Source organism: Oreochromis aureus, unplaced genomic scaffold (assembly GCF_013358895.1).
Source record: "Oreochromis aureus strain Israel breed Guangdong unplaced genomic scaffold, ZZ_aureus HiC_scaffold_69, whole genome shotgun sequence".
NCBI classification, from domain to species: domain Eukaryota; kingdom Metazoa; phylum Chordata; class Actinopteri; order Cichliformes; family Cichlidae; genus Oreochromis; species Oreochromis aureus.
The window spans coordinates 14154-24001 of record NW_024108967.1 but is presented as its reverse complement, the minus strand read 5'-3'; the positions used below and the strand labels follow the sequence as shown (position 1 = coordinate 24001).

The 9848-nt window shown below is 37.9% G+C and overlaps 1 long non-coding RNA gene across 1 annotated transcript; it reads left to right on the top strand.

The window, feature by feature from the left end:
* Positions 1–906: 906 nt before the first annotated feature.
* LOC120437310 lies at positions 907–4759 on the top strand. The gene is made up of 3 exons (XR_005611004.1): positions 907–957; positions 2718–2744; positions 4531–4759. It is a non-coding gene; the product is annotated as an uncharacterized LOC120437310 (long non-coding RNA).
* The last annotated feature ends 5089 nt before the right edge of the window (positions 4760–9848 follow it).

The window sequence follows — 9848 nt, the reverse complement described above, 5'->3', positions numbered from 1 at the left end:
TTTTTTTTTTTATCATGAAATGATCTACAAAGAAATTATCATTATACTAAATTTTGCTAATTAGGCCTTAATATCAGCTATGATAAGTTTATCATAGATTTAGGGGAGTGCTTATTGCTGTGTATCAAACATGCCCAAATGTCACTGAAATATGTAGAAACTAGCTGTCTCCAAATTTCTCATTTTGCCAAAATTCATACACAGTAAATTGTTTACTTTTATGTTAACGGAACCCCAGATATTATGATATACTGTTGTCCCAGGCAAGTACACACAGACACAGGGATTTGAGAATTTTGGGGATTAAGGCACGTTTTTTGTGGGATAAATGTAAGTTGAGTGGATCTGAAGTGTTTAAAGCAGGTGGCCTGAAACTGTCTGCTCTAACCTCCAGTGTGTTGGTTTTGTTGGACCATATAATATTTACAGTAAGTTATTGTAGCAGCACATCTTGGTGTAAGTTTATAGACTGTTTGTTTTTGTGTTAATAGAATTTGAATGCAGGCCACCTCAAATGTTAAAGCCTACAAACATTCCATACAAGCTATCATTTGTGATTGTTGCCTACTTTTAAATTGTGACATCACCATTTGATAAAGTGTGCAGTGCTAGGTGTTGCAAATCATTGGTTACGATATCTACTCTCTTATGTAACTGAACCTAAATTTTGGAGCATTACATGACTCAGAAACTTGTGTGGCTTATTGCAAATGGATAAAACTACATATTACCTTTTTATGAAGATGATAATCTTTATTAGGGTGCGGAAAAAGAAAACAGAGGAGAGTTGTTGTTTGTATTCCAGCTGTGGTAAACAAAGAAGTTTCCAGAATGTTTTTGACTACAGAGAGTGATGCAGTATTGACTGTAGTGCTAATTGGAGTTGTCTGAGCCTGTATTTTTGTTCTTTGTCTTTTGTTACACAGAGTGAACAGATCTTTGGTTTTGCCTTTGCTGGTAAGTAGACAGTAATGGTAATGTTTAGTAATTTACTTACAGTAGTTTGGCTATTCGTGTTATCTTGCCATTCACTCATGGGCAAAGACAAATAGTCAGGATTTAGAATCTGTAGCAGCAAAGCCCCCACATAGGACCACTGACTGCCCCTGAAAATGTCAATGAAGTTTAATAGTCCATTAATTTCTGATTTTAATTTTTGATGGCTTATCAAGTCCAAACATAGTTAAATGTCAGAGATATCTTTATGCAGTTGTTCGATTTCTCCTTATGTTTGTGGATTTATTGTGAGTATTGGTGGTACCTTAAACACTTAAGAGCGCCACAGCTATCGATTTTTATTTTCTCTCTCATTCCACTTATGAATTAGCATGAAGTCAAAACACTAGAAGTATTTTGCCTGAGTGACTAAGGCTACGTTCACACTGCAGGCGAAAGCGCATCAAATCAGATTTTTTTTTTGTCATGTTGGTATCAGTGATGGTATGATGGTATGACAGTGTGACCAGGACAAATCCGATATTTTCAAATCCGATCTGGGTCACTTTCCTATGTGGTACGGAATCCGATACATATCTGATGTTTTAGAAAGGGACTGCTGTTTGAACGGTCATTTGGCATTAAATCCGTCTTTTACGTCACTGACACAAGAAAGACGCCAATTATCAGTACCAGAGAAGCGCCTGAGAAGACATCACGAACGCTTCCTGGCCATCCATTGTAGATGTCAGTGAAACTGTTGGGAAGACAACGTGAAAATTTTATTTGTACTGTATAATCTGCTGTCCTTTGAAGCACCGCTCCTCTGAAACAGCAATAAGGATAATTATTAGGTTATTTACATTATTATGTAAATAACAAAATAACTTAAAGCAAAAATTGGGAAACGTAAAGTCCGAAGTCTTTATATTAAGGGCCATCAGTCAAACAATACTGTTTGCTCTGGGTCTAAACAGAGTGTTTTGTGTGTGACGTCTTCTTTTGCGCATGCGAGCCTCTTTGAGCGTTCACACTAGAGAGCGTTTGCTGTCGGATTTTATTTGTAGTGTGAACAAGCAGACAAAAAAATCGGATTTGATCAAAAAATCTGAATTGAGCATTAGGACCTGCAGTGTGAACGTAGCCTATAAATGATAGCTTAAACACTTAAGCAATAATAAAATGTAAGAGAAGTACAGTTGTGAGTAGGTATATTAAAGCCAATGTTTTAAAATTAAATATAAATGTTGCCAAAAAGGGATGTACTGCAAAACACATAAATATTGCTAGCAACAAATACAATGGAATGACCTTTTAGTGTAATATTTTAAGAAATTTTCATTAAAAAAATGGTGTGCCACTGTTGTTGTGGTTTTCTGTTGCTTCTGATTTAAATGATTAATTTGTATTCAACATTTAGAAATTAGATTAAAAGTTGTTGTTCTTCACATTTTATTAGAGCTGACTTGAGATAGAAAATGTTGGAGCCACAAAGCTTCTGTGTACGAAATATTTGGTATATCCTGCATTTGTGCCAACAAATATTGGTGCCTATTCTTTGCAATTCTGTAGTATGAATGTTTTTATTAAACATGTTAAAGCCATCTGTGACTCTGCAATTACATTATGGCCCTCTTTAGACTACAGTGAGTTAATGAAGGCATGAAGAAATTGAGGATTTGACTAGTTATTTAATGTCACAGTAAATTGGATTGTGTGTGAAGAGGCTCAACAGTCTGAATCATTAAACAGTGATCTGATGAATTGTTTCCTTTCTCTAGACTGCTGATCTGATCGTCTCAAGTCTGGTAAGTAAAGGTTTTGTCTGAGGTACAGTGCTGGGAAAAGTCTTTCTTCCTTGCAGATTATTTTTTTCATGCTTTTTTTGTCACGTTTCAAATCATCTAACAAGGATGACCTGGATAAATACAAAAAAGCAGTTTTAAAGTGATGATTTCATGTATGAAGCAGAGAAAACCAAACCAGAGCTATCTGTTCTCTAATACCCAGCTGTGAAAGCCCTGATAGCAACAACTACCATCAAGCGTTTATAGTAACTAGTAATGACTGATTTACAACACTGGGGGATTTTGGTCCACTTTAATTTCAGTTGTCTTAATTAAGATCCAAAATAGTGTTTTGAAATTATTTCAAGGATCTCCATTTCATTAAAGTTGAGACTCTGATTAGTCTACACCAAGACATTCAGTTGGACTTGCTTGTGTGCTTCAGATCAATTTCCTGCTGCAAATCCCAAGTGTGATTAAACTTAAGCTCAGGACCTGATGAGTTGATGTAGGTCCTGAAGTAGTAAAGGAACTCTGGACCATCACAGTAACAGCACCATGTTTGACTTTAATGCTGGTGTTTTTCTGAAATATTTCTCTCACTTTAGAAGATTCAGTTTAGTACCGTGAGTTTGCACAGCTCTTGCTGATCATCAAGATGTTTTTAGGCAAATGTGAGAAAGTTTGTGTTCTTTTTGGCCAGTCAATAGATAATTTTGAGTTTAATGGATATAAAGTGTTTAAAGCAGGAGGCCTGAAACTGTCTGCTGTAACCTCAGTGTGCGGGTTTATTTGGACCATATAATATTTACAGTAAATTACTGTAGCAGCACGTTTTGGTTTGACTTTATAGACTTAGTTTATTGTTTTAATACAGGGGTGCCCAATCCCAGTCCTCGAGATCTACTATCCTGCAGCTTTTAGATGCATCCCTACTCCAACACAGCTGAATCAAATGGTTTGATTACCTCTTCAGCATGCCATCAAGTTTGGCAAAGGCCTGACAACAAGCCATTCATTTGATTCAGGTGTGTCGGAACAAGGATGCGTCTAAAAGCTGCAGGACGGTAGCTCTCGAGGACTGGGATTGGGCACCCCTGTTTTAATAGAACGTAAAAATGTCCTTATAACAGTTCCACTATCATTTGTTAAACATTGTCATTCTGTTCAGTCCAATAATTTACTGTAGAACTCTTTAGTATTTAAAGCCCTACATGTACTGTATTTTTGAAATTATAAGGCATAATGTCAATAAACAAGTCTGTTTTTAAGGCACATTAAGCCAAACAAACAGTCAGATAAGTCAAACTTTATTCAAGTCATTCACAAACAACTCTGAACACTGTTCAGTTGTAACACATAAAATACAGAACAATACACTCACTTTTTCAGTTCATTCCTCATCCACAAATCCATCAAACTCTTCATGGGTTGATCAATTTGAAATCTGCTTCATAAGCATGTCTCTTAGCACGTGCCAGGTCCTTGTACACACACCATAATGTTATGTTGAAGCACCGTACAAATTACTCTGCGAGGTGCTGACTATGGTAGCCATAATGCTCTGACAATACATCAAGCAGCGTAGCTTATGAAGTCTTACTAAAATATTTGACAGAATTTTGAGCGCTGTGTACCACAGAAATCCCGTTCGAGGTCAGTAAGCATAACCAGAATCGATACATTAGGCACATTGGATGTTTTTGAGAAAATGACAGGATTTTAGGTGTGCCATATAGTCTGAAGAATATGGTAAATCCAAGCATATTGGAAATACGACTAATTCCAGGCCTTTTGTGTCTTACAGGTGACCTGCTGCAGAAGATCCTCTCTCTCTATCATTATAAGCAATTCTGTCTATCCTATCACTCTCCCGACTCTATCTAATTTGACAGCCATTCCATCTTGTATCCCTCTATCCTCTACTGCTCTATCTAATTTGACAGCCATTCCATCTTGTATCCCTCTATCCTCTACTGCTCTATCTAATTTGACAGCCATTCTATCTTGTATCCCTCTATCCTCTACTGCTCTATCTAATTTTGATCTTGTATCCCTCATTCTACTGCTCTATCTATGACAGCCATTCTATCTTGTATCCTCTTGTATCCCTCTATCCTCTGCTCTATCTAATTTGACAGCCATTCCATCTGCTCTATCTAATTTGACAGCCATTCCATCTTGTATCCCTCTATCCTCTACTGCTCTATCTAATTTGACAGCCATTCCATCTTGTATCCCTCTATCTCTACTGCTCTATCTAATTTGAGAATCCAAGTTTTCAGAAATCCAAGTTTTCAGAATCCAAGTCTTCAGAAATCCAAGTTACCAGTACTTGATCTATCTGTTACAGAATTCTGAGAGATCTCTGCTCTCACTGCTCCTTCTTTCCTGTCATTAAGCTCTCACATTCAGTCATTTTGCTGGAAATTACAAGTTGAATATACAGTAGTAGAATTACAGTACAGTAGAACTTATAGTAGAAACTACTTACACAGCCCTACATTTGTCATTTTAATTTTGCATTAGACTTTAGTTTGGACTGCTAGTTTGGCTTACTTTGATCAATTGTATAAAATATCACCTTTTTATAAGTTTATTTGTAATAAGATAATCTGGTTATTTTGTAATACATACATTCAGATAAATAATAAATTAGATCCAGTCTGTTAGTTTGTTTCATTGGCTATAACATTTGACTGCAAGTTTATAGTATTATTATTTAAGGACAAACCCATTTTGGCACTCAGTGTAAGTATTCAGTTAGTATTGTCATCGAGAAGCACCTGAGGACCCAGACTTTGTTTTCTGACTGCTGCAGAAAATCCAGCTGAAGAATCCTCATCGCCTGTCATCTTATCACCACACCACCAAAGCTCCATATATTTGATTTAAATTTTAGATATCTGAAAGATTTACATAAACTCCCCTAAGAGCTAAGACTTTTATTATAGCCTGTTGATTGTTGAGGTTTATTCTGCATATCACTTTACAGAAGTTGTAATTATTTACCAGTCTGGTTAAAAAAATATAAGTAAAATTATACAGTTTCTAAAAGAGCTACAATAAAACGGACCAAATTGTTTCCAGAGAACTTTGAATTTCCTTTATTTTGAGTTTGGAGTACAAATCAGCTGAACGTCTATTTATATATTCATAAAAACATTTTAAAGTAGTATAATAGTACATTTCTCAGATTTAACAGTAACTTGAGGAGTTTTACATTTTTCTGTGTTTCAAGGTTGAGTTTTGTTTACATTTGTGTATAACCACATATAAGCTCCAGGTTGTACTTCAGCAAAATGCCAAGAAAAGGTCAAAGGTCGCAGTCCCAGAAGCTTAGACGTCAGAAGGAGAAAGAACAGGTGAATGTTTCTCAGAGCAGTGAGCAGGTAAAGGTGTGTGTTTCAGCTTTTCCCAGCACAGAAGTGCAGAGCATTGTTCAGACAGCCACAGTGTCTTATGCAGATGTGGTAAAGAGAGGTGTTCCCTCAGTGTCTGTCCCAGAGCCTGAAGTTATGCAGCTAATCCAGACTGAACCCCAGGTAACTGAACAAACACAGCATGATGGAGAGACAGCCACAGTGTCTTATGCAGATGTGGTAAAGAGAGGCGTTCCCTCAGTGTCTGTCCCAGATCCTGAAGTTATGCAGGTAATCCAGACTGAACCCCAGCTAACTGTACAAACACAGCATGATGGACAAGCTCCAGTACAGTCTCATGTACAGGTTACAAACAGTGAAAGTCGTCCACAAGTGAGTAGCATCTGTGCAGCCCGAAGCCAGGCTTCTCCTAGGTATGGAAAGTACCGTAATCAGCAATGTATGGCTAACAGTTTGGTTTTCCTGTCATTCTTACACGAGGATGAATTCATTACCAAAGCAGATCTTAACAGTGTGTTGGACAAAGGCCATGCCGTGCATTCAGATGCCAGACTGAGGTTTGTGAACAGCGTGTTTCTAGCCTGCGATGAACTTCCCTCAGTGGTCATCAGCCGCAGACACGAGTATCAAGTAGACATGTCTCAGTTTGCTCGTTACGGCACATTTGATAGTACAGGTCATCTTCCGAGCCTTGAACAAGGACTACAGTGTTTGGCTTCAGAGTTTCGCTACGCTTTGCTTGTCATGGGAGGAACAGTCATCGCCGTTTGCAGGCTGACTTCAGGTGAATATGCATATTTTGACCCTCACCCACGTAAGTCTACTGGTATGCCATTGTCGCTAAGTGTAAGTGGTGGAACTGCAGTTATGTTGAAGTTCACACGTCTTAATGACATGATTGACAGGATCAAACGTTTGTACCGAATGTTTAGCATCGCACCAACCTGCACTTATGAGCTACAGCCCATCGAGTTTCACAGTGAAAACGCTGCTGACCAAAGAGATGCTAATCAGACCACCGAATACAGACAAACAGCTACAAGTGCACCAGCACCAGCTTTAAGTGAATGTGTTCATGAATCAAACTCCGAAATATACACTGAGCAGACACGGAAACCTGTGACCAAAGATTTAACCAGTGAAGTAATGTCATCCAGAGCTGATTCTTCAAATGAGACAGCTGCTCCCAGAAAAAAACAACCTTCTGATTATTTTGAAAAGAAAACCTCTGCATCTTCTGTGAGAGAAACTCCAGTAACACCAGATTCTGTTCCTCAGAATGATTCAAACACTGCCTCCAGTTCAACTAAGATAACAGAGGAACTCTCAGATAAACTGCTGAAACGTAATAAACAGCAAAGGCAAAAAATGAGGAGAAGATTATTGACCCAACAAAAGCTACCACAACGAAAGGAAAATCAGAAGACGAAAGAAAGGCAGATGTACAGGTTTGATGAAAGCTTCAAGACAAAGAAAAAAAACTCAATTAAGAAGTCTAATGATCCTGATCACAGACAGAAAAGGAGTCAGTACAAAAATGAACTGTATAAATTAAATGCTACCTATAGGGAGAAACACAGAGAACATTTGAGAAAGATGTATAGAGAAAGTGCTACAATTAGAGAGAGAAAAAGAGAACGTCATAAGGACATAAGGACATATAAAGACAATCCCTATTCAGAGAAAACCAGAAGAAACGTATAACAAGAACATATAGAGAGTCTTCCATATTCAGAGATAAGCAGAAAGAGCGTATAAGAAGAATATACAGAACTTGTGCTGGATTCAGAGAAAAACATAAAGCTTACATGAGGTCATATGTATATAACCTATATAAAGAAAGCGAAGAATTTAAAAAGAAAAAACGATCTTACATGACTAAGCGTTATGGAGAAGAGAAACAATTTCAGCAACAACACAAGGACAATATGAGAGAACGAATGAGAGTAAAATATTGGAACGGTTTTCTTTAGACAGATGCATAATATCAGATGTGCAATGAACATAAAACGAAAATATCGCCAGATGCATCGACCAGCTGAGAGTTTACAGTGTCATCCAGATAACACTTTAATGAATGAGGCCATATCTTGTTTCAGATCAAACATTAAGTCAGCACCATCTTATGTTTGTACTGTTTGTCTAAAAGCTTCTTTTCCTAATCAGGTGAAAATCTGCAAAAGAGAAAATTACTCAAAACACCAAACTGTAGCTCAACAGTGTCTAACTGGTAAATTTGTTCATGTGTGTGATGAAGCATGTCATGATCACTGCAACTTTCCTGTTGAGAGAAAAAATGAGTATATCTGTCACACATGTCACAGTTCACTCAAAAGTGGATGCATGCCCAGGCTTGCTGCTGTCAATGGTTTAGAACTGCAGGATATTCCAGCTGAACTGTGTGATCTCAACATTCTGGAGAGACATCTGATTGCCAAATGCATACCATTTGCTAAGATTATTCCTCTTCCAAAGGGGAGACAGAGACTCATACGTGGTAATGTGGTGTGTGTACCATCTGAGGTCCAACAAACAGTTGAATGTTTACCCAGACTCAGAAGCCATTCACAGATAATGAGGGTGAAATTGAAAAGACGATTGTGCTACAAAGGCCATCAGCTGTTCCAGACTGTCACCTGGTCTAAACTCATTCAAGCCCTGCGTAAACTGAAACAAATTCATCCACAGTACACAGATATTGTTATCAGAGATGATGCATTGCTTTGTGATCCAACGTTACCTGATGATGACAGCAGTGATGAAGCCAGCATGGGAAGTGATGATTATGATGAAGCAGATTTAATGGAAATTGACAACTATGAAAAAGATGCCCTTTTGTGCGAAAGTGAGTCTGAAAGTGAACAAGCTATTAATATGCAATCCTGTGATGAACAACCAGAGGAACAAAATCCAGATGAACCAGAAAGTGATTTGAACAATGGAGGTTTTGCTCTAGAAAGTTGTCTGCAGCCTGTAGACATTTCAGAAGAGATTCTCTGTTTCACTGATAACACATATTGTGTGGCTCCTGCAGAAAGAAACAATCCTGTTAGCTTCTTCAGAACTCCTCATTTGGAAGCCATGGCATTTCCTGTGCAGTTTCCTACTGGTCAGAATACACTGGATGAAAAGAGACGTCTCAAGCTCACACCGAGTGCTTACTTCAAGTCAAGGCTTTTCAACATTGATGCAAGATTTGCTAAAGATACAAATTACCTGTTTTTCTCACAGTTTGTCACTGAAATACATTTGGCTAATTCCAGCATGACAATACAGCTAAGGAAAGGTAAAACTATGACGAAAGATGGACGCAAAATCACATCAGGAATGTTACAAAGTAAGACAGAAGTAGAGAAGCTGGTAAGAAATAAAGATGCAATCAGATTTATGCAGCCACTCAGAGGAACTCCAGCTTACTGGCAGAAAACTACCAGAGATCTATTCAGTATGGTTCGCCAAATAGGAACACCTCAGTTCTTTGTCACTTTCTCTGCTGCTGAGATGAGATGGCGGAAGTGATTCAAGCAATAAAGAGACAGCAAGGTGAAGAGGTTGATTTTGAAGCCCTGGACTGGTCAGAAAAGTGTGAAATTCTAAGATCAAATCCAGTAACCACCATGCGAATGTTTGATAAACGTGTTGAGGCTTTGTTCAGAGATTTGCTTTTTTCTCCTGCACAGCCCCTTGGTGAGATCATTGATTACTTTTACAGAGTTGAGTTCCAGCACAGAGGTAGTCCACA